The 24,496-nt window shown below is 42.4% G+C and overlaps 1 non-coding gene across 1 annotated transcript; it reads left to right on the top strand.

Annotated features, from left to right (window-relative positions):
- The first annotated feature begins 334 nt into the window (after positions 1-334).
- TRNAS-GCU (transfer RNA serine (anticodon GCU)) lies at positions 335-421 on the top strand. The gene has a single exon. It is a non-coding gene; the product is annotated as a tRNA-Ser (tRNA).
- The last annotated feature ends 24,075 nt before the right edge of the window (positions 422-24,496 follow it).

Here is a 24,496-nt window from a genome sequence, read left to right as displayed (position 1 = left end):
GAGATACGTATGCAGTGGATGCGACATCCGCGCGAGTCATTTCTCTTAACCTTTTTAGTAAATAAACACATTAGGTAAACCCACACCCTTTAGACAAAAACCACAAAAGTGGATCCCGTAGAGTACTATGGATGCGTAGGGGTGCTAATACCTTCCCTTCGCATAACCGACTCCCGAACCCAAGATTTGGTTGCGAGACCCCGTCTTGTCCTTTCCTTTTTCAGGTTTACTTCGAGCGTTTCCTTTCCCTCCTTTGGGATGAATAACGCCTACTTTTTGTTCTTTTTGTTTATGCGAGGTATCATAAGCATAATCATTCCATTTTTTGAATTGGGGAGAGATGGCTGAGTGGACTAAAGCGTCGGATTGCTAATCCGTTGTACGCATTTTTGTACCGAGGGTTCGAATCCCTCTCTTTCCGTTTATTGATGATTTGGAATTTTTTTCTTTTGAACTTATGGAATTTCTTTTTTTATTTATTATTATTCCCTGTTTCTTTCATTTTTAACTAGTTCTTTTTGAAAAATAGATAGAAAAACGAAAAATATTTCAAAATCCAGGACAAGTAAGGAAAAGAAAAAAGATTTTCTTATTCTTCACGTCCAGGATTACGTCCCGGATCATTAGATAGGAATCCGAAGATGAAAAGAGAAACAAAGAATATCACTATCGTGTAAACAAATAGTTTTAGAGTAAGTGGCGACTCTTCTGTCATTTTCTTTCGCCGGTTGTTTTTCGCGCACTGTATTTTTCAGGTTGCGACAGCTGGCGACTCTGCTGGGGACACTAAGAAGTTGACCTCTTGCTGGTCCATCTTCCCTAAGCGAGTCCCTCCTAGCTTGTGTGATTTTCTTGTTTATTGGGTGTTCATGCTTTTGTACATTTATTTACTTACTTGCTTGCATTCATCTGCTGTATCTGTTGGAGCTGTTGTTTGTTTGTTGGGATGGGATGTTCTACGAGAGATAAGCCCATTACCCAGGCTTGAGTACACACACAGGTTTTAGAGTGGATGATCATGAGGCTTGCGTGGCATGTTGCTACGTTAAGTCGTTCGTGAAGAACCACACCCAGACGAGGTTTCTTTTGGATATATTATGTCCTACGGATGTTCCGTAACGACATGATGTTCCTTTAGAAATCGTCGACTCTGGTGACCATTTCCCGAGAACCCAGTCGAGGCCTCTCCTCCGAGACGTGATTATGTTAGCTCTGGTGGGCGCATTCTCGCTGATCAATCCTAGGACCCCGAGACTGGGAACTTGCTTTAGGATGTCCTGTTGAGGGGAGTCAGTGGAGGTCTTTTATCCCGTAATAATGCCAAACCTTCAGTGGTAAACGTATTATTCGCGACTGAAGGGCTGAAGTTGACAAACTTCTGTTCTTAGAACCTACCAGTGAGGGGCGGGCTAAATTCAGGAAACCTTAACCTCCAACCAACCCGGTTTTCTGGAGCAGAGCTTTGATCTTGTATTATATTCCTCAGTGGTTTTCTCTTCAGACAGTGTAACCCGACAGATGTTCAAGCAGATACAGCAATCCTGATTGACATGCCACTGCATTGCATTCACATCATCACATCATTTGCATTCATATCATTTAACATGTGTTTATCCATTTCAAGGGGGTTTACATCTTCTTCTTGATTCCAGTAGGAGTTTTTCTGGTTCTCTTAAGATGGATATTGGCAGAAAGAGACTTGTCGCCTACAAGTTTCCGATGGTCTGTCTAGAGCCCATCCAATAGTTGATGCAGTTAATGGATCCTGGTTCTCTAGAAGGATTCCGAGAGGATTACGGTCTGATTCTAAGTTTCGTCACGGTTCTTTCCAAAGATCAACATGACGCCCTATTCACACTGCTACAGTTCTATGACCCTCCATTGAGGTGTTTCACATTCCCGGATTATATCTTGGTCCCTACTCTGGAGGAGATTGCCAGTTTTCTCAGAGTTCCTATCAGGTCACAGTTATTGTTCTACAGTTCTGAGTTTCTGCCCGATCTCAGCATGGTTGCTTCAGCCACATATTTGGAGGAATCAGCCTGGAAGGCTAATATGTGTCAGAAGGGAGAAGTTAGTGGTTTTCATCTGAGTTTCTTACTGGGAGAAGCAAAGAAGAAGCTGGAAGACGGTAACCAGAGGGGTTTCAATGCTGTGTTGGCTCTTTGCGTGTATGGGATTGTCTTGTTCCCTAATGTCGCCAAATTTGTGGACATGGACGCAATACGCCTCTTCGTGTTGAGAAATCCAGTACTGACCTTGCTAGGAGATTTCTTTCATTCAGTGCACCACAGAAATAAGAATAGAAAAGGGGGATTGTTGAATTGTTGTGTGCCTTTTTTTATAGGTGGTTCAGTTCTCACCTACCCAAATCAGGAGTGTTCGTTAATGTCAAGGACTCGTTGAGTTGGTCGAAGAGATTGATGGGGTTGAGAGCTGAAGATATTTCTTGGTGGTCCGACCGGAGCTTGTTTCGGGCAGATATTATTCATAGTTGTGGGAACTTCCCAAATGTTCCGTTGGTAGGAAGAAGAGGAGGAATCAACTATAATCCTTCTCTAGCAGTTAGACAGTTTGGATATGCTTTAAGAACTCCGCCTTTGGAAAAGGATGTGGAAGAATCTTTGTTTTTCCATTCTTCGTCTGATTTGACGGTATCCCGTAAGGCAGCTGAGGCCTGGCTCAAGGTGATCAAGAGAGGAAGAACCGTCCTTGGAAAAGGAGATTGTAGAACTTACCCTCGGTATGAAGAGTGGCTTCAAGGAAGAGTCGAAGAGTTTGGTCTGCCGTTCCCTATTGAAGAACCTTTGTATCCACCTACTCCTGAGCAGTCACCAATGGTGAGCCGAGAGGAGTACGACAAGTTGAAGAGTGCCATGGAGGGACTTCAAACCAAGAACTCAGAGTTAAGTGAGAAGTTGCAAGACTGTATGCATCAATTCCAAGAGGCAGAATATCAGAAGGGGGAAGCCGCCAGAGTGCAAAAGGAAGCTGAGAGGAAATTTGCTGTGGAGGCGGACTTCTTCAGGAAGACAGACGAAGCCTTGAGATCATCCAGTTCTGAGTTTAGGCGAGTCAAGCAGCAGTTAGTAGATGCTCATGGTAAATTAGCTGGGTGGCAGGAGCAATGGGATGCATTTTCAACTTCTCAGAAGGCAAAGGAGGAGGAGACAGTAGCCGAACTGACTGGTCAGATAGAGAAATTGACGACTTTGCTGAAGGGGAAAAACAATGAGCTTTTGTGCGCCCGTTCTACTAATGGCTACATCACAGATCAACTCCATGAGGCTCGAGGACAGATTGAAGAACTCAAGGTGTTGGCAGGTTTGAAGAAATCCAGACTTGAAGAGGTATTCGGAGAAGATGATGGGAATTACTACAAAGAGCACATCAACGAACTGGATGGGATCATTCACAAGAGGAATCTGCTTATCCGGCATTTGACAGAATCTCCAGATCATCCCGACACGGTGGCATTACTGGATGAAGTGAGGAGCAGTCCTTATGGGTTGTATACAGGAGGCTGATCCCTGGTTTATGTTCCTCCCTTTACTTTTTGTTTTGTTGCTGTGTAGTGATAATCCACAGGCTTGTTGTGAGGATCCTCTTTTGATGTACTTTTGGCTAAGGCCCCTTTCCTGGAACTCATTTGTATGTTGGTTTCCCTTCGTTGCATCTTGATCTCAGAAGTTTATCCATGACTCAGTCTTCTTGCACTATTCGCCTGATGTGAGACTGGAATCAAGGGGGTAGAATACCTTTTGGATTTGATAAACATGGCATTGCATTTACATATTCATTGTCATATCTTGCATAACAGGTACCGCTGCAGTGTTCTCATATTGTTTGGTGTCCCACTAGCAGGATAGCTGACTCAGACATTCACCGATACGGTACCCGAAGAAATCAACAGAGAACGATGGAGAGCCTACAAGCAGAGCTCGCCGAGATGAAGATTCGCATGAATCAATTCATGGATTTGGTTCAAGGGGTGGCTCAAGGACAACAGGAGCTTAGATTGTTGGTACAGAGGGATCCCCCTATTACTCAACCGGAGACGTTGGCTGATCCTCCAGCTACAGAGGCTAATGGTCCCAATGGACCGGGGCCTATCCCGATCTCGCATGTCAACCTAGATCAACAACCCATTCAGGATGGTCAGGATGATCAGTTCCCCTTGCTTCAGGAAGACTTTGGCATGGACCCCATGTTTAGAAGATTGGAAGAGAGGTTGAAAGCAGTGGAAGGACAGAGTCTTCTGGGAGTAGATGTTGCTAACTTGGGGCTGGTCCCAGGTGTGAGAGTGCCACCGAAATTCAAGGTCCCGATATTTGACAAATACAATGGTAGCTCTTGCCCCAAAACTCACGTGCAAGCCTATTTCCGTAAAATGGTTGCATACTCTGATGACGAGAAGCTACTTATGTACTTCTTCCAGGATAGCCTAGCTGGGGCATCCTTGGAATGGTATATGAGGCTGGACAGAGCCCACATCCGTTGCTGGAGGGATTTGGCAGAGGCTTTCGTGAAGCAGTATCAGTATAATGCAGACATGGCTCCGGACAGAACTCAACTTCAGAATCTGTCTCTTAAAAGCAATGAGTGCTTCAGGGAATACGCTCAACGCTGGAGGGATACAGCTTCCCGTGTTCAGCCTCCTATGTTGGAAAAGGAAATGGCCAACATGTTCATGAATACGCTGCCTGGACCTTATCTGGAGCGTCTGGTGGGGTGCAATGCCTCCAACTTTGCTGATGTGGTCTCTACTGGAGAAAGGGTGGAGAATTACCTAAAGACCTATAAGAGCCAGAGTGGAGGTGGATCCTCATCAGGGGTGAAGAAGCCGTTCATTCAGGGACAGAAGAGGAGAGAAGGGGATGCAAATGCCATATCTTCTTATCAGAATAGGGATAACCGGAGGAATAATTTTCAGAATTATCATCAGCAACCGTATGTTGCGGCTGTGACCATTCCAGCTGCAGCGCCACTACAAGAACAACAATCACAACGTCAACCAGCTCAGTATCAACAGCAGCAGCAACCGGGTAATAGACCCGCTTATCAACAGAGGCAAAGGATGATGGACCAGCGTTTCGACACCCTTGCATTTTTATCATAAATAAAGGACGTATTTTTGCATTCAAATATTTCGTTCCCTGTCTTTCTATTTTTGCAGTTTTTCAAAATAAAAATGGCAATGTTTTGTTTAGTTTTCACTTCTTGTTCACACTCATAAGCACATACCATCACTCATGCAGATGCACATCACCGGATCCTATTGATAACGTTTCTGCTACGACTCGTTTCGACTTTGAAAATCCAATCTTTCAAGCTGAAGAAGAGGATGATGAAGACTGTGAACTCCCTGAAGAGCTTACCAGGTTATTAAAACAAGAGGAAAGGGTTATTCAACCGCATCGAGAGTCTGTTGAAGTGATTAATCTCGGCACCGAGGACGCCAAGAGAGAAATCAAGATAGGGGTTGTTTTGAGAGATGATGTGAAAAAAGGGCTGATTGGATTGCTGCAAGAGTATGTTGACATCTTCGCCTGATCTTATCAGGATGCCTGGGCTGGACACAGACATCGTGGTACACCGTTTGCCTCTCAGAGAAGGTTGTCCTCCAGTCAAGCAGAAGCTCAGAAGAACAAGACCAGAGATGGCTATCAAGATAAAGGAAGAAGTGCAAAAGCAGTTGGATGCAGGGTTTCTAGCAGTCACCAATTATCCGCCATGGGTTGCAAACATCGTCCCAGTACCTAAGAAGGATGGAAAGGTACAGATGTGTGTCGAATACCGGGATCTGAACAGAGCTAGCCCTAAAGATGATTTCCCATTACCTCACATCGACGTTTTGGTGGATAATACAGCTCAGTTCTCGGTATTCTCCTTCATGGATGGCTTTTCTGGCTATAACCAAATCAAGATGGCACCAGAAGACATGGAAAAGACAACTTTCATAACCCCATGGGGCACCTTCTGCTACAAGGTGATGCCGTTTGGTCTGAAAAATGCCGGAGCAACATATCAACGAGCTATGGTAACTTTGTTCCATGATATGATTCATCATGAAATCGAGGTTTATGTGGATGATATGACTGCCAAATCTCAGACAGAAGAAGAACATTTGGTGAATCTGCAGAAATTGTTTGAACGGTTAAGGAAATTCAAACTGAGACTTAATCCGAACAAGTGCACTTTCGGGGTGAGATCGGGAAAATTGCTGGGTTTTATTGTTAGCGGAAAAGGGATTGAGGTGGATCCCGACAAAGTAAAAGCGATACAGAAAATGCCAGAGCCAAGAACAGAGAAGCAAGTCTGTAGTTTCTTAGGGAGGTTGAACTACATTGCAAGGTTCATCTCTCACCTAACAACCACGTGTGAGCCAATTTTCAAATTGCTGAGGAAAGATCAGGCTATCAGGTGGAATGAAGATTGTCAAAGGGCTTTCGAGAAGATAAAAGAGTATCTACAGAAACCTCCAATCCTTATACCTCCAGTTCCTGGGAGACCTCTGATAATGTACCTGTCAGTGACCGAGAACTCGATGGGGTGTGTATTGGGACAGCATGACGAGTCTGGTTGAAAAGAGCATGCCATATACTACCTTAGCAAAAAGTTTACCGATTGTGAAATCAAATATTCGCAGCTTGAGAAAACTTGTTGTGCTTTGGCCTGGGCTGCTCGCTGACTGAGGCAGTATATGTTGACCCATACTACCTTGTTGATTTCTAAGATGGATCCAGTGAAATACATATTCGAGAAGCCAGCTCTCACCGGAAGGGTCGCTCGTTGGAAAATGATTTTAACAGAGTATGATATTCATTACACGTCACAGAAGGCCATCAAAGGTAGTATTCTGTCAGACTACCTTGCCGAGCATCCGATTGATGATTATGAGCCGATGAAGTTTGAATTCCCTGATGAAGACATCATGTTCCTCAAGATGAAAGACTGTGAAGAGCCAGTTGTTGAGGAGGGACCTGATCCAAACGAAAAGTGGACTTTGTTGTTTGATGGGGCTGTCAATGCTAGAGGAAGTGGAATTGGCGCTGTCATTACAACTCCGAAAGGTGCGCACATACCTTTCACCGCTCGTTTGACTTTTGAGTGCACAAATAATGAAGCTGAGTACGAGGCCTGTATCTTGGGTATTGAGCAAGCCATTGATTTGAGAATCAAGACTTTGGACATCTTCGGAGATTCAGCTCTGGTGATCAATCAAGTGAATGGTGATTGGAATACTCTCCAGCCCACTCTGGTCCCCTACAGAGACTACACGAGAAGACTGTTGACTTTCTTCACAACAGTAAAATTGTATCATATACCTCGTGATGAGAACCAGATGGCAGACGCACTTGCTACTCTATCCTCCATGACCAAGGTAATTCGTTGGAACCATGCTCCCAGGATCGATGTGATGCGCCTTGATAGGGCCGCGTACGTGTTTGCTGCTGAACTGGTAGTCGACGACAAGCCTTGGTATCACGATATCAAGTGCTTTCTGAAGAATCAAGAGTACCCTGCAGGGGTATCCAACAACGACAGAAAGACTTTGAGAAGATTGGCAAGCAGTTTCTTCTTGAACAAAGACGATGTGTTGTATAAGAGGAACTTCGACATGGTTTTGCTCAGATGCGTGGACAGACACGAGGCGGACATGTTAATGCAGGAAGTTCATGAAGGTTCCTTCGGTACTCATGTCGGCGGACATGCAATGGCTAAGAAATTGTTGAGAGCGGGTTATTATTGGATGACCATGGAGTCAGATTGCTTCAAATATGCTCGGAAGTGTCATAAATGCCAGATTTATGCTGATAAGGTGCATGTACCGCCAAATCCTCTGAATGTGATGTCTTCGTCGTGGCCGTTTTCTATGTGGGGTATTGACATGATTGGAAAGATTGAACCGACTGCTTCCAATGGGCATCGCTTCATCCTTGTTGCCATCGACTATTTCACCAAGTGGGTCGAGGCAGCGTCAATGTCACCAGACATGTGGTTTCCCGTTTCATCAAGAAAGAAATCATTTGTCGCTATGGGATTCCCGAAAGAATCATTACTGATAATGGTTCTAATCTCAACAACAAAATGATGAAGGAGTTGTGTCAGAACTTCAACATTCAGCATCACAATTCTTCCCCTTACCGCCCTAAGATGAACGGCGCTGTTGAGGCGGCAAATAAGAACATAAAGAAGATTGTGCAGAAGATGGCCGTCACATACAGAGATTGGCATGAGATGCTACCCTTCGCCTTGCATGGGTACCGCACTTCAGTACGTACATCGACCGGGGCAACCCCTTACTCCCTTGTGTATGGTATGGAAGCAGTCCTACCTGTCGAAGTGGAGATTCCTTCTCTAAGAGTCCTGTTGGATGTCAAGTTAGACGAAGCCGAATGGACTCGGACAAGGTTCAATGAGTTGAGTCTTATCGAAGAGAAGCGAATGGCAGCCATTTGTCATGGGCAGTTGTATCAGAGTCGGATGAAGAGAGCCTTTGATCAGAAAGTGCATCCTCGTTGTTTCCAAGTCGGAGATTTAGTGTTGAAAAGGATCCTTCCTCCTCAGACAGATCACAGGGGCAAGTGGACTCCAAACTATGATGGACCGTATATTGTCACCAAGGTTTTTGATGGTGGGGCCTTAATGCTTGCAACTATGGATGGTGAAAACTTCACTTCCCCTGTGAACTCAGACGCAGTTAAAAAATACTTCGCATAAAATAGACCCGTTGGACAGTAAAAAGAATAGTCCAGGCAAAAAATGGGCATCTTGACGAACCAAGAAAATGAAAAGGTTCGGGCAAAAATTAGGGATTAAAAATGAAAAGATCGTACACCCGGTAAGTTGAAAACCTGAAAAGGCAACTTAGGCAAAAATGGGTATCCCGGTGGATTGAAAACTCGAAAAGGGCGATCCAGGCAAAAGTTAGGGATTAAGCGAATGACTGCGTTCTGAGTTAGTTCTGAATCTCATCTCTTGTCGACGACTGGAAATTTTTGAAAGGTAGGAAACAGTCCAATCACCTTTTCAGAAGGCTGATCATCTGGAGGATCTTGAAGACGGGCAAGTCATAGCAGAATTAGAACCCAATAGAAATCCATTTCACATTGCCATTAGATTAATTTCTGTTTTTATCTTTTGTGTGATTACCTCTTTCCAGGGATTGCTTCCTGATGTAAATGCCTATTCAGAGGCCATTCAATCAATAAAATCATGTTATTCGGTATATCTCTGTTTTTATTTTACTGTTTTGTTTGCAAAAAATGATGTCTGAATTTTTGATAAACATTGCATCATGACACATAAGGGCTTTACAGGTACATGCTCAATAAACATTTAAAATTGCTGTAAATTTTAAGTGCTTTGGATCGTCTATTCAGAACAGATACCCTCGGGGCATTTCCTTAAAATCCCCTGCAGATGACCGTGAATATCTTCCCCAGTGAAGTCACCAACAGACGAATTCGGTGTCTTATCCCTGCAGAGCTGATCAGAGCGTTGGATTCTTCAATCCCCAGCAGTTTCTCACCACCGTACTTCCCCAAGCGGTTGTTTCAGAATATACACTCCCCAGTAGAGTTGACAGTGCCAGACTATATATCCCCAGCGAAGTTGACAGTGCCAGACTGTATCTTCCCAGCAGAAGTGGCTGCTCCTTAGAGTTCGAGGCCAGATCGATAACCCCAATGCCAGATCCATGGTTTCTTTCCTTGAAGCAGAACCTCGGTATTGTATCGGTGTTTTCTTCCTCTACTGAGTCATCTCTCGCAGATCGTGGTTGCCAGTGTAACACCCCGATGAAATTAAGATAATTGTTTAAATTAAGTTAATATTTTATTTATTAATTTAATTAAATAATTAGAAAATTATTGGATTATTAATATTATTATTGGGATAATATTATTGGGTTTTATTATTTGAGTATATAAGTTGGAATAATAAAAAGTCCCATTTGTGGTAAAAAGGGTTTTCACGTGAAAAGGAACAGAGAAGCGGCTGAAAGTGGAAAAAGGCAAAGAGGCAGAGCAAGAGAAGAGGAAAAGCTTGAAGCTAACGGAAGTGCCGGATTAACTCAGGTAAGGGGGGTTTATCATCGATTAACGGGTATTATGGGATAGTATGTGATGGGTAGTGAGAAACCATTGAAATTGCCTCTGATTGAATGATATATGTGATGAACTTGTGACTTATTGATGAACGAATTTGGGTGATGATTGATGAGAAATTCGTAGGAATTAGAGGTAGAAAGGTTAACAATTTGTGAAATCGAAAATGTATGATTCGTGTTAGATGTTATGTGTAATATTGTGTGAAATTTGGACTGTGGAAGGGTAAATTAGATAGATCTCGTAGCAGAGAAAGCCATTGCAGATCTGAGAGTTCTGGTTTCTGGTCATACGCGTATGGCACTAGGCAATACGCGTATGAGATGGCTGGTACGCGTATGGCACTAGGCAATACGCGTATGGATGAGGAAGATGATGTTTTGAACGTGTTTTGGTCTCTGTTGGTACGCGTATGGGAATGTGATACGCGTAGCATACGCGTATGGGCGTGGGCATTACGCGTATGGATTTGGTCAAGCGTGGGCAATACGCGTATGGGCATAGGCAATCCGCGTATGGGCAGAATTGTGATTTTTCTGTGCTGTTGTTGTGCAGTTTTTGGTTGTTTAGGCTGAGTGATGTACTTAGCTGATGTATGATGTAGCAGGGATCATTTCCCGTTGTTTTGAGTAGTATAGGTATTAGTAGAATGTGCTAATACTGTATTTGATTATGTGGCATGATGTGATATGCTTTTGTGATAAATGTATTAATGATGTGTGATGATAAGCATGATGCTGTGAATGTATCAGTTATGTATGCATTTGTGAATAGACTGTTTTATGGCTTAGAGTGTGAGCTTATGTCTATTCTTGAATTGTTGCTGTTGTTGTTGCATTGCTAGGTGATTAGCATGCTTATTCTAGCCTTTGGGGCTGTAGCTAATTCCCATGGTGAGGAATTAGTGAGTGAACCATGGTGGGTTTGTTGTTGATGTTTGCATGCTAGATGATTAGTGTGCATAGTCTAGCCTTCGGGGCTGTAGCTAATTCCCATGGTGAGGAATTGGTGAGTGAGTCATTAGATCTCAAATGAGTGGGACTAGTGAGCTTAGTAGCCGTATCTGGATTTGATCGGTGAGCTTGAACTGTATGTTCAAGAATAGTCGGTACCGCATGTGTGGAGTCTCATTTCATAATGAATGTATGGCATATAATATGAATGGATGTATTCCAGTATTATATGTGTGTTATGTGTTGTGTTGTTGATGTTGAGTATGGTTGAGATTATACATATGCTATATGTTACTGTTGAATATGATGTTTGAACGGATATTGCCGTTGCTGAGTGCGTAGTCTGATTAGGGTGAATTGATGTGTTATTTACTTAGCATTACATGTTGTTCTATAATGCTTATTATATTGATCGAGGAACTCACCCTTACATCTATTTTTCAGGTAACGAGCAGTGAGTTGAGTAGAAGCTAGTGCTATGGAGTCTAGTGTCGTCCTTAGTGGGTCATGCTCTGGTAGATGTAACATCGGGAGGGAATGTTTGACTATGTTTTAATTTAGTTGTTGATTCAACTTTACATGTAATGTAGTACATGATTTGAATGTCGATGTTTTGTACCCCCTGCGAATTATGCAAAAGAGTCTTATTTTGATTTAATAAATGAGCATGACAGGATATTTTGATAATTGTTGTGAAATGATTGTGTGACACCCTTCGGGGCATAATTACTCTGATTGATATGTTATTATTTTAATTAAATATTTTGGGGTATTTAGAAGTGTGTTACATTAGTGGTATCAGAGCCTGGTTGGTCGAGTCGAGTCGTAATTATTCTGTTTCCCCTGTACGGTATAGGTGTTGTGTAACCTATCAGTACTCATTGTTTTAGTTTGTTTGGGTTTTCAGAATAGAGATGGCTGGTAGAGGTAGAGATGATGCTGCAATTGCTGAGGCTCTGGGTATGCTAGCTGGAGTACTTGGAGGAAATCCGAATGTTGTGGGAATGGGAGCTGCTCGTCAACTGAGTGAGTTCCAGAAGAACAATCCTCCAATGTTTAAGGGAGCATACGATCCAGATGGCGCTCAGAAGTGGTTGAAGGAGATCGAGAGAATCTTCCGAGTAACTGAGTGTGCCGATAACCAGAAGGTCAGGTTCGGTACGCATATGCTGTCAGAGGAAGCTGATGATTGGTGGGTTGCTACCCGCACTGAGTTGGAATCTGCTGGAAATGCTGAGATCACTTGGGCTGTGTTCAGAGAGAGATTTCTGAGGAAGTACTTTCCAGAGGATGTCAGAGGAAAGAAAGAGATAGAGTTCTTGGAATTGAAGCAGAGTAACAGGTCTGTTACGGAGTATGCTGCTAAGTTCACAGAGCTGTCAAAGTATTATACTCCCTATAGTGAGGCTACTGGGGAATTTTCCAAATGTGTGAAGTTTGAGAACGGGTTGCGTCCCGAGATCAAGCAGGCGATTGGATATCAGCGGATCAGGGTGTTTTCTGATTTGGTTGACTGTTGCAGGATTTTCGAACAGGATTCCAAGGCTAGAGCAGAGAGCTATCAGCAAAGGGTTGATAGGAAAGGTAAGAATCAGATTGATCGTGGAAAACCGTATGCAGCTGGCAAAGGTTTCCAGCGGCAGAGTGGGATGAAGAGGCCTAGTGGGGGAGACTCTAGTGCTCCTGTTAAGTGTTATAGATGTGGTCGGGCTGGACATCGTGTTCATGAGTGTACCAGTGCTGAGATGAAGTGTTTCAAGTGTGGAAAAGGTGGTCATTTGGCTGCAGAGTGTCGGTTGAAGACTGTGACTTGTTTCAACTGTGGAGAAGTGGGTCATATCAGTCCACAGTGTCCTAAGCCGAAGAAAGAGAATCAGTCAGGAGGTAAGGTCTTTGCTTTATCGGGTTCTGAGACTTCTGCAGATGATCGTTTGATCCGAGGTACGTGTTATATTAATGGCTTTCCTCTTGTAGCTATTATTGACACAGGTGCTACTCATTCCTTTATATCTTTGGATTGTGCTGTGAAACTTAAGTTAGAGATATCTAAGATGCTTGGAAGTATGGTGATTGATACTCCTGCGAAGGGTTCAGTGACTACTACTTCAGTTTGTTTGAGTTGTCCTTTGCGTATTTTTGGTAGAGACTTTGGGATAGACCTTGTGTGTCTTCCACTAGTGCAGATTGATGTTATCCTGGGTATGAATTGGTTGGTGTTTAACCGAGTTTCTATCAACTGTTTTGATAAGACTGTGATATTCCCTGAGATTGAAGAAGGAAAGGATTTGTTTCTATCAGCGAGGCAGGTGAATGAGGAAGTAGCAGATGGGGCAGAGTTGTTTATGCTGTTAGCGACTTTGGAAGCTAAAGATAAACTGGTGATTTGTGATCTGGCTGTGGTGTGTGATTTTCCTGATGTGTTTCCTGAAGAAGTGAATGAATTGCCGCCAGAGCGTGAAGTTGAGTTCTCGATTGATTTGGTACCTGGTACTAGACCAATATCGATGGCTCCGTACCGTATGTCTGCTGTTGAGTTAACTGAACTGAAGAGTCAGTTGGAAGATTTATTGGATAAGAAATTTATTCGTCCGAGTGTGTCACCGTGGGGTGCTCCAGTGCTATTGGTTAAGAAGAAAGAAGGTACTATGAGGTTGTGCGTGGACTACAGGCAACTGAATAAAGTGACGATCAAGAATCGGTATCCTTTACCGAGGATTGATGACTTAATGGATCAATTGGTTGGTGCTAGTGTGTTCAGCAAAATAGATTTGAGATCTGGGTATCATCAGATACGTGTGAAAACTGAAGATATTCAGAAGACTGCTTTCAGAACAAGGTATGGACATTATGAGTATTCTGTAATGCCTTTTGGTGTGACTAATGCGCCTGGAGTATTTATGGAGTATATGAATAGGATTTTCCATCCGTACCTAGACAAGTTTGTGGTAGTGTTTATTGATGACATTTTGGTGTATTCGAAATCTGAAGAAGAGCATGCTGAGCATTTGAGAGTGGTTTTGGGAATTCTACGAGAAAAGAAGTTATTTGCTAAACTGTCTAAATGTGAATTTTGGTTAGAAGAGGTTAGTTTTCTTGGTCATGTGATTTCAAGAGGTGGTGTTGCTGTTGATCCTTCTAAGATAGAAGCGGTGTCTAAGTGGGAAGCTCCGAAGTCTGTTGCGGAGATTCGAAGTTTTCTTGGTTGGCTGGTTATTATAGGAAATTCATTGAGGGATTTTCTAGGTTGGCGTTACCGTTGACGATGTTGACTAGAAAGGGGCAAGCGTTTGTTTGGGATTCGAAATGTGAAGAGGGTTTCCAAGAGTTAAAGAGAAGGTTGACTACTGCTCCTATTCTGATATTACCGAGTTCGTCGGAATCATTTGAGGTTTACTGTGATGCTTCATTGTTGGGTTTGGGTGGCGTGTTGATGCAGAATAAGCAGGTTATAGCTTATGCTTCGAAACAACTGAGAGTTCATGAGAGGAACTATCCGACACATGATTTAGAGTTGGCAGCTGTGGTATTTGTTCTGAAATTATGGAGGCATTACTTGTATGGGTCAAGATTTGAGGTTTTCAGTGACCATAAGAGTTTAAAGTATTTGTTTGATCAGAAAGAGCTGAATATGAGACAGAGGAGATGGTTAGAATTTCTGAAGGATTATGACTTTGGTTTGAATTACCATCCGGGTAAAGCAAATGTAGTGGCTGATGCATTGAGTAGGAAATCATTGCATATGTCTATGTTAATGGTTAAAGAATTGGATTTAATTGAGCAGTTTAGAGATTTGAGTTTGGTGTGTGAAAGTACTCACAATAGTGTTAAATTGGGAATGTTGAAGTTAACGAGTAATATTTTGGATGAGATCAGAGAGGGTCAGAAATCCGATATGCTTTTGGTTGATAAGTTGACTCTAGTGAATCAAGGTCAAGGTGGTGAATTCAGAGTTGATGAGAATGGTGTTTTGAGATTTGGTAATCGGGTGTGTATTCCGGATGTTACTGAGCTTAAGAAGAGCATTCTTGAAGAAGGACATCGTAGTGGTTTGAGTATTCATCCTGGAGCTACGAAGATGTATCATGATTTGAAAAAGTTATTTTGGTGGCCGGGAATGAAGAAAGAAATTGCGAGTTTTGTTTATTCCTGTTTGACTTGTCAGAAGTCAAAGATTAAGCATCAGAAGCCGTCTGGGCTAATGCAACCGTTGGCTATTCCAGAGTGGAAGTGGGATAGTATCAGTATGGATTTTGTTTCTGGTTTGCCGAGGACAAGTAAGAATTTTGAGGCTATATGGGTAATTGTTGATAGATTGACGAAGTCGGCTCATTTCATTCCGATCAGAATGGATTATCCGTTAGAGAGATTAGCCGAGTTGTATATTGAGAAGATTGTAAGTTTGCATGGTATTCCGTCGAGTATTGTTTCGGACAGAGATCCTAGATTTACATCGAAATTTTGGGAAGGTTTGCAGAGAGCTTTGGGAACTAAGCTGAGATTGAGTTCTACATATCATCCGCAGACTGATGGTCAGACTGAGAGGACGATTCAGTCATTAGAGGATCTTTTGAGAGCTTGTGTTTTGGAAAAGGGAGGTGCTTGGGATTGTTATTTACCTTTGATTGAGTTTACCTACAACAATAGTTTTCATTCGAGCATTGGTATGGCACCGTTTGAAGCCTTGTATGGTAGGAGATGTCGGACACCTTTATGTTGGTATGAGTCCGGTGAGAGTGCTGTGGTTGGACCGGAGATTGTTCAATAAAATACGGAAAAGATTAAGATGATTCAGGAGAAAATGAGAATTGCTCAGAGTCGTCAGAAGAGTTATCATGATAAGAGGAGGAAGTCACTTGAGTTCCAAGAGGGAGATCATGTGTTTCTTCGTGTTACTCCGATAACTGGTGTTGGTCGAGCTTTGAAGTCGAAGAAGTTGACACCTCGATTTATTGGTCCTTATCAGATTTTGGAGAGGATAGGAGAGGTAGCCTATCGTATCGCTTTACCGCCATCGCTTGCGAATTTGCATGAGGTTTTTCATGTGTCTCAGTTGAGGAGGTACATTCATGATCCGTCGCATGTAGTCCAAGTAGATGATGTACAGGTGAGAGATAACCTGACTGTTGAAACATCACCTATGAGGATCGAGGATCGAGAGTTGAAGCAGTTGCGGGGTAAAGAGATTGCCTTGGTGAAGGTAGCTTGGGGAGGACCAGCAGGTGGCAATGTGACTTGGGAACTTGAGAGCCAGATGAAGGAGTCTTATCCGGAGTTGTTCGCTTGAGGTATGTTTTCGAGGACGAAAACTCTTTTAGTGGGGGAGAGTTGTAACACCCCGATGAAATTAAGATAATTGTTTAAATTAAGTTAATATTTTATTTATTAATTTAATTAAATAATTAGAAAATTATTGGATTATTAATATTATTATTGGGATAATATTATTGGGTTTTATTATTTGAGTATATAAGTTGGAATAATAAAAAGTCCCATTTGTGGTAAAAAGGGTTTTCACGTGAAAAGGAACAGAGAAGCGGCTGAAAGTGGAAAAAGGCAAAGAGGCAGAGCAAGAGAAGAGGAAAAGCTTGAAGCTAACGGAAGTGCCGGATTAACTCAGGTAAGGGGGGTTTATCATCGATTAACGGGTATTATGGGATAGTATGTGATGGGTAGTGAGAAACCATTGAAATTGCCTCTGATTGAATGATATATGTGATGAACTTGTGACTTATTGATGAACGAATTTGGGTGATGATTGATGAGAAATTCGTAGGAATTAGAGGTAGAAAGGTTAACAATTTGTGAAATCGAAAATGTATGATTCGTGTTAGATGTTATGTGTAATATTGTGTGAAATTTGGACTGTGGAAGGGTAAATTGGATAGATCTCGTAGCAGAGAAAGCCATTGCAGATCTGAGAGTTCTGGTTTCTGGTCATACGCGTATGGCACTAGGCAATACGCGTATGAGATGGCTGGTACGCGTATGGCACTAGGCAATACGCGTATGGATGAGGAAGATGATGTTTTGAACGTGTTTTGGTCTCTGTTGGTACGCGTATGGGAATGTGATACGCGTAGCATACGCGTATGGGCGTGGGCATTACGCGTATGGATTTGGTCAAGCGTGGGCAATACGCGTATGGGCATAGGCAACCCGCGTATTGCCAGAATTGTGATTTTTCTGTGCTGTTGTTGTGCAGTTTTTGGTTGTTTAGGCTGAGTGATGTACTTAGCTGATGTATGATGTAGCAGGGATCATTTCCCGTTGTTTTGAGTAGTATAGGTATTAGTAGAATGTGCTAATACTGTATTTGATTATGTGGCATGATGTGATATGCTTTTGTGATAAAATGTATTAATGATGTGTGATGATAAGCATGATGCTGTGAATGTATCAGTTATGTATGCATTTGTGAATAGACTGTTTTATGGCTTAGAGTGTGAGCTTATGTCTATTCTTGAATTGTTGCTGTTGTTGTTGCATTGCTAGGTGATTAGCATGCTTATTCTAGCCTTTGGGGCTGTAGCTAATTCCCATGGTGAGGAATTAGTGAGTGAACCATGGTGGGTTTGTTGTTGATGTTTGCATGCTAGATGATTAGTGTGCATAGTCTAGCCTTCGGGGCTGTAGCTAATTCCCATGGTGAGGAATTGGTGAGTGAGTCATTAGATCTCAAATGAGTGGTACTAGTGAGCTTAGTAGCCGTATCTGGATTTGATCGGTGAGCTTGAACTGTATGTTCAAGAATAGTCGGTACCGCATGTGTGGAGTCTCATTTCATAATGAATGTATGGCATATAATATGAATGGATGTATTCCAGTATTATATGTGTGTTATGTGTTGTGTTGTTGATGTTGAGTATGGTTGAGATTATACATATGCTATATGTTACTGTTGAATATGATGTTTGAACGGATATTGCCGTTGCTGAGTGCGTAGTCTGATTAGGGTGAATTGATGTGTTATTTACTTAGCATTACATGTTGTTCTATAATGCTTATTATATTGATCGAGGAACTCACCCTTACATCTATTTTTCAGGTAACGAGCAGTGAGTTGAGTAGAAGCTAGTGCTATGGAGTCTAGTGTCGTCCTTAGTGGGTCATGCTCTGGTAGATGTAACATCGGGAGGGAATGTTTGACTATGTTTTAATTTAGTTGTTGATTCAACTTTACATGTAATGTAGTACATGATTTGAATGTCGATGTTTTGTACCCGCTGCGAATTATGCAAAAGAGTCTTATTTTGATTTAATAAATGAGCATGACAGGATATTTTGATAATTGTTGTGAAATGATTGTGTGACACCCTTCGGGGCATAATTACTCTGATTGATATGTTATTATTTTAATTAAATATTTTGGGGTATTTAGAAGGGTGTTACAGCCAGAACCACTATCGCTTTCCCTAACAGCAGGTTTTCAGTACCGTTCTCTCCCCAGTCAGAATCTCGGTATTTCATCATTGCTAGAACACCGTGTGGCAGGTCATTTGCCCACAGAATTCTTTGTGCTGTGCATCTCCAGCTGCCTTCCCAGGGTCCAGAAGATGGTGATCATTTCCCCAGCAGATCCCCTTGCCTCAGCTTGGCATTCTACCCAGCATTTCACATCCCTGCATGTAGAATCATATTGCATTGCATCCTCCCAAATCGCGTAGCATTTCCATTTTCATGGAGCATTACGCCATTGAAAGATTCAAACATACGCACGTAAGCATAAAACATTCTCGGTATCCCAAGTGATAAGCTAGAAGTTGTTTCCAGTACTCAGACTAAAGATTGTTCATGACCCACCTTGGTTATCCCCAGCAAGTGTCATTGGCCCATGCGCCGACTCTATTATCATTCCCTATTTCTGCCAATGCTGACAGGCATGAAGTGTTCCGATGTTCAGATCGAAGAAGTTTCCAACGTTCAGGTCGATGCAACTTGTGGCATTCAGGCCAGTTTTCCGGTATCCAGACCGAAGTGGCATTCAGGCCAGTTTTCCGGTATCCAGACCGAAGTGGCATTCAAGCCAGTTTTCCGGTATCCAGACCGAAGTGGCATTCATGCAAGTGTTCCGATGTTCAGATCGAAGAAGTTTCCGACGGTCAGGTCGATGCGACTTGTGGCATTCAGGCCAATGTTCCGATATTCAGATCGAATTGGCATTCAGGCCAGTGTTCCGATGTTCAGATCGAAGAAGTTTCCGACGGTCAGGTCGATGCGACTTGTGGCATTCAGGCCAGTGTTCCGATATTCAGATCGAAGTGGCATTCAGGCCAGTATTCCGATATTCAGATCGAAGTGGCATTCAGGCCAGTTTTCCCGATATTCAGATCGAAGTGGCGTTCAGGCCAATTTCCGATATTCAGATCGAAGTGGCGTTCAGGCCAGTTTTTCGATATTCAGATCGAAGTGGCGTTCAGGCCAGTTTCTGGTATTCAGACCGAAGTGGCGTTCAGGCCAATTTCCGATATTCAGATCGAAGTGGCGTTCAGGCCAATTTCCGATATTCAGATCGAAGTGGCGTTCAGGCCAATTTCTGGTATTTAGACCGAAGTGGCGTTCAGGCCAGTCTTTCCGATGTTCAGATCGAAGAAGTTTCCGACGTTCAGGTCGATGCGACTTGTGGCATTCAGGCCAATTTTCCGATGTTCAGATCGAAGTCCTTTCCAGTATTCAGACTGATGAGCGGCATTCAGGCCATGGTTATTTCTGTGTTACCATTTATTTTTGTATCCAAGTTAACATTCTTTTTCAGTATTCAGACTGACTCTCACCGTACCAGACAGATTCTTCTTTCAAGACCACCTCTTTGCCGATTCTGACAGACATTGTTACTTCACTTCACTTCAGTGCAAATTTTTGGGCTTTTATTGTATTCAATCCCTTGATACCTCGAAAGTACGAAAGCAGCTGCCATCTTCTTTCCGGGTCTCCAGTTGATTGAATAGGGGCAGCTGTAATACCCCAAAATTTACCCTTCATTTTTCCTGAAAAAAAAAAAGAAAACGAAAAAAAAAACGAAAAAAAAAAGAAGTTAAAAATAAATAAATAAATAAAATTAATTAAATAAATAAATAAAATATAACAAATATTTTTGGACTTGGGTCTCCCTCATTTGAGCCCACTACCCACGAAAATCAGTCTATAAATACTGAAGTTTCAGTAGAGGAAAAGACACTTGGAGTTACACTGGGAGATTCACTGGAGAAAGATTTTGAGGAAAAGAAAAATACTCTGAGGTTTCCTTGGAACAAAACCCTGAGGAAAAAGATAGTGAGAGAAGAACTAACAGAGTTCAGAGCAGCCTCCAAACCCTGAAGGGAACTCAACTGCACAGAATCACCTCTGCCTCACATAAACCCTAAAGATTATTTTGTAAACCTCACGGGTGCAACTCAATTTCAATCAAGCTCTCCAATCAGCTTGGAAGGATCTCAGGGTTTCCCATTCCTCTAATTGTTGTTACTTCGGATCTTTATCCGCGTGGTACTTTTACATTTTTCCCGCATTTTACTGCTTTCCTAGCTGGAAGACCTCGATAGGAGGCAATGTTTTTGTGTTTACTTTATGCAGGTTCCTTTGTCCAGGGTTAAGAGCTATGACGTCTTATCCTCATTACCCTTTTGCATGCGCGTTCCTACAATGCAAACAAACCCTTCATTGATTTTTCTTCTCCATAACACACGTTTACTCCTTTTACTACAGGTGAGTAAGTCTCCAAAGGTCGAGCATCCGGTAGATTGCGTAGTAACGTCGTTCATCCAAAACCCAATCCACAACCCCGTAGTTAGCCGAACTACGGCTTGCTCTGATTCTCATTTCAGATGAGATACGTAGGCATAAGACGCGATGTCTTAGCGAGCACACATCCCCCAACCCATAGGTCAGCCGAGCTACGAAGACTCTGATTCTCATATTCAGATGAGATACGTATGCAGTGGATGCGACATCCGTGCGAGTCATTTCTCTTAACCTTTTTAGTAATAAACACATTAGGTAAACCCACACCCTTTAGACAAAAACCACAAAAGTGGACCCCGTAGAGTACTATGGATGCGTAGGGGTGCTAATACCTTCCCTTCGCATAACCGACTCCCGAACCCAAGATTTGGTTGCGAGACCCCGTCTTGTCCTTTCCTTTTTCAGGTTTACTTCGAGCGTTTCCTTTCCCTCCTTTGGGATGAATAACGCACGGTGGCGACTCTTCTGTCATTTTCTTTCGCCGGTTGTTTTTCGCGCACTGTATTTTTCAGGTTGCGACACATGAGTCTTAAGTAATAGAGAAGGAATGGAAATGGAGAATTCGTACCTCCATTTTGAATATCTTTGGTTGCGGGACGAATGACATGTTTTCTCATTGTATTCACCTCTATTCATAGGCTTTAGCACAACTCGATTCAAGTTGATTGACAACCCTTCATCATAGGAAGCTGCAAGAAAATTCAAATTCAACACTCATCGATTGTGATGCCAATTGCATGTCATGAGCCTTAAGTAGTAGAGAAGCAATGGGACTGGAGGATTCCTACCCCCATTCTGAATATATTTGGGTATGTGACAAATGACCCAGTGCTCACTGTATTCGCCTCTATTCATAGACTTTAGTGCAATTTAAATCGAATAATTGATAAGTCTCTCTACACAGATTGAAGATCAGACTTCCACCTCCCAGGGTTCACTTTCTATCCTTCTGTTCTCCCAGTAAAACAAAAACCATTTTGTAAATAAATTCAAAAACAATTAACCCTACGATTAGGATTGTATGACATGAGCCTTAAGCAATGGAGAAGGAATGGGACTGGAGGATTCCTACCCTCATTCTGAATATCTTTGGGTGCAAGATGAATGACCCAATTGCTCACTGTGTTCACCTCCATTCATAGACTTTAATACGATTCGAATCATGACTCTCATTTCAGAACAAAATCAAACTCACCTCATCAAACTCAGTTTGGCCTTTGGGCTTCATTTTCAGTTTAGAACCTTTTCAGAAAAGACGTGTTACTTCCGTTCTGTTGTGAACGACGCTTAAGCCTCCATGAGCGAGCAATCAATGTTTAACTGCTAGAGTGTGATCCGAGTGAAGGTGAGAAAAACAAGAAAGGGGGGGTTTGAATTATTTTGGAAAATAAGCGCTTTTTCAGAAAAAGACCACGCAAGGAATTTATACTGGTTCGCTTATAACACAAAGCTACTCCAGTCCACCCCGCCAAGGTGATTTCGCCTTCAACAAGGACTTAATCCACTAATCTTGAAAGATTATTACAACCAACGTCTAAGAGAAGGATCTCTTAGACCTCTCAAGTATACATACTGCGCAAAGTCACTTGAGGAAAATTAAGACAATATAAAGACAAAATATGTAATCTAGAGTGCTTCTAGGATAAAGCAAATATTACAGCAATATGAGCAATTGAGAAATTTCACGTAAAGAGCAAAAGCTCGTGAAATATTGAGAGAGAAGGAAAGTATTTCTTGTGCGTTCAGGTGTCTCTCAATGAGGTTCTCCGTTCTTTATATAGATGTGAAAAACGACCGTTTGTAGTAATGTCAGATATTTAGTCTTGATGAGAGTTAAATGCCATAACTTCGTTGTTTCTTTCCAGAACAAATTTGTCTCACTGGATAACTTCTTTCCAAATATAGTTTCTTTCCATTTGAAGCTGGAAGTTTCCGTTACTTATTTTGGATAAGGAATTCCATTATCAGAGTCTGCGTTAATCAATAACGCTGAGATCTTGAGATGTAGCTTCAGAGCTTCCGATAGACATCATCTTTTAGATTTCCAGTGTTGACTACGGATGATCTTGAGACTTCTGGAATTTCTGATATACCGTTGCTCAGGGTCAGAACTTCTAGAGCGTGCTTCTTCTTCAGATGCTTCTGAAGTTCTGATATGCTGTTTTGCTCAGAGTCAGATCTTCTGGAGCGCGTTTCTACTTCAGATGCTTCTGATCTTCTGATAATTTGTATCTGATTGATTCTGTATCTGATGACGTAATCAGATTCCTTTCTTCTTGTCTAGAATCCTGCACACTTAGAAACTTTTCGTTACAGTGCCATTTTTGGTTTCATCCTTTGTTATCATCAAAATCCTGGAATCTGTTGTAGAACAATTTTTGTTCTTACAATCTCCCCCTTTTTGATGATGACAAAACAAACTCAAATGACAGATGAAACATTAAAAAAAATTAGAGTTTATCAGATCAGATAGAAATGAGCTCCCCCTGAGATAGGCTAGGGAGTTCAGAAGTTCTTACCAGAGCTTCCCAGAAATGAAGTTTCTCGATACCTTCTGCAATTTTCTTAAGTCCAGTGTTAGATGAATTTATTTTAGAGAATAATATGTTTGCAGAGTGCTTAAGGTATTAGGCAATTTTTCATCAGAGCTATTTGATTTCTCCCCCTTTTTGTCAGGATCAAAAAGACTTAAACAAAATAATAAGCAGAAAAAGTAGATATATATTCAGATAACAGAACATCAGAGATAATGACAAGAAAAAAAAACATCAAAAACAAGGATAAGCAAGGCAACAAGCAAAAGATCCTAAGTTCCTAAGGGTTGGGAGGGGGAGGCATTCTCTGAAGCAGTTGAGTCAGCAGGTTCTGGATGTTGGCGTTGACAGTGTCTTGTTGATCCAATCTGGCTCGGACTTTCTTCCGCTCTTTCTGGAGTTCTTCAAGCGTCTTGAGAACCAGAGGGACAACAGAAGAGGACTCCCCCTGAGTCAGAGCATTCTGTGCTTCAGCAACGGCTTTAGCTTCAGCTTCAGCAGCAGCTTGTGCTTCAGCTTCAGCAGCAGCAGCAGCATCGGCTAGTGCTTTAGCTTTAGCTTCCCTTATCCTCAGAAGTTCTTCTTTTCTGGCTCTTTCTTCTTCTTCCCTTCTGGCCTGTTCCTCAGCTTCTCTGGCCAAGCGCTCCTGTAGTCTTGCCTCAGCGTCTCTGATGTCATCCAGCCAATGACCCTGTTCCAGTGTGTCCTAACAGAGTCAGGATCATCACTGATGCCATAGTTGATGGTCAGAGACTTGACCTTTTCAACTGATGCTCCTGCAAACAGCAAAATTGCTTCCTTTAGGGTTGGCAGGGAATGGTCAGGTTCAGATGGTTGAGGTGGAGAGTTTGGAGGGCTTAGGTTGAGAGTTGGAGGTTCAGCGGAAGTGTTTGGAGGGGTGATGTCAGAGGTATGGAGGTCAAAGGGTTGAACTTCAGATGGAGTGATGGTTGGTTGTTCTGTGGGTGGTGAAGTTACTTCAGGTTCAGGTGGAGGTTGTTGTGGTTGTTGTGAATTACGGTTTCGAGTTTGAAGTTGGGCTAGAGTGGGAGAAGCGGGGTCAGAGGGTTCTGTGTCAGAGGAAAGGACAAAGTAGGGAGGTGATTCTGGGGTTGAGGATGAGGAAGTGGTTTGATTCAATTCTTCAGCTTCGGATAGT

Source organism: Lathyrus oleraceus, chromosome 7 (genome assembly GCF_024323335.1).
Source record: "Lathyrus oleraceus cultivar Zhongwan6 chromosome 7, CAAS_Psat_ZW6_1.0, whole genome shotgun sequence".
Classification (NCBI taxonomy): domain Eukaryota; kingdom Viridiplantae; phylum Streptophyta; class Magnoliopsida; order Fabales; family Fabaceae; genus Lathyrus; species Lathyrus oleraceus.
Note: the sequence above shows the minus strand (reverse complement) of the source record. Positions and strands in the feature narration are given on the sequence as shown.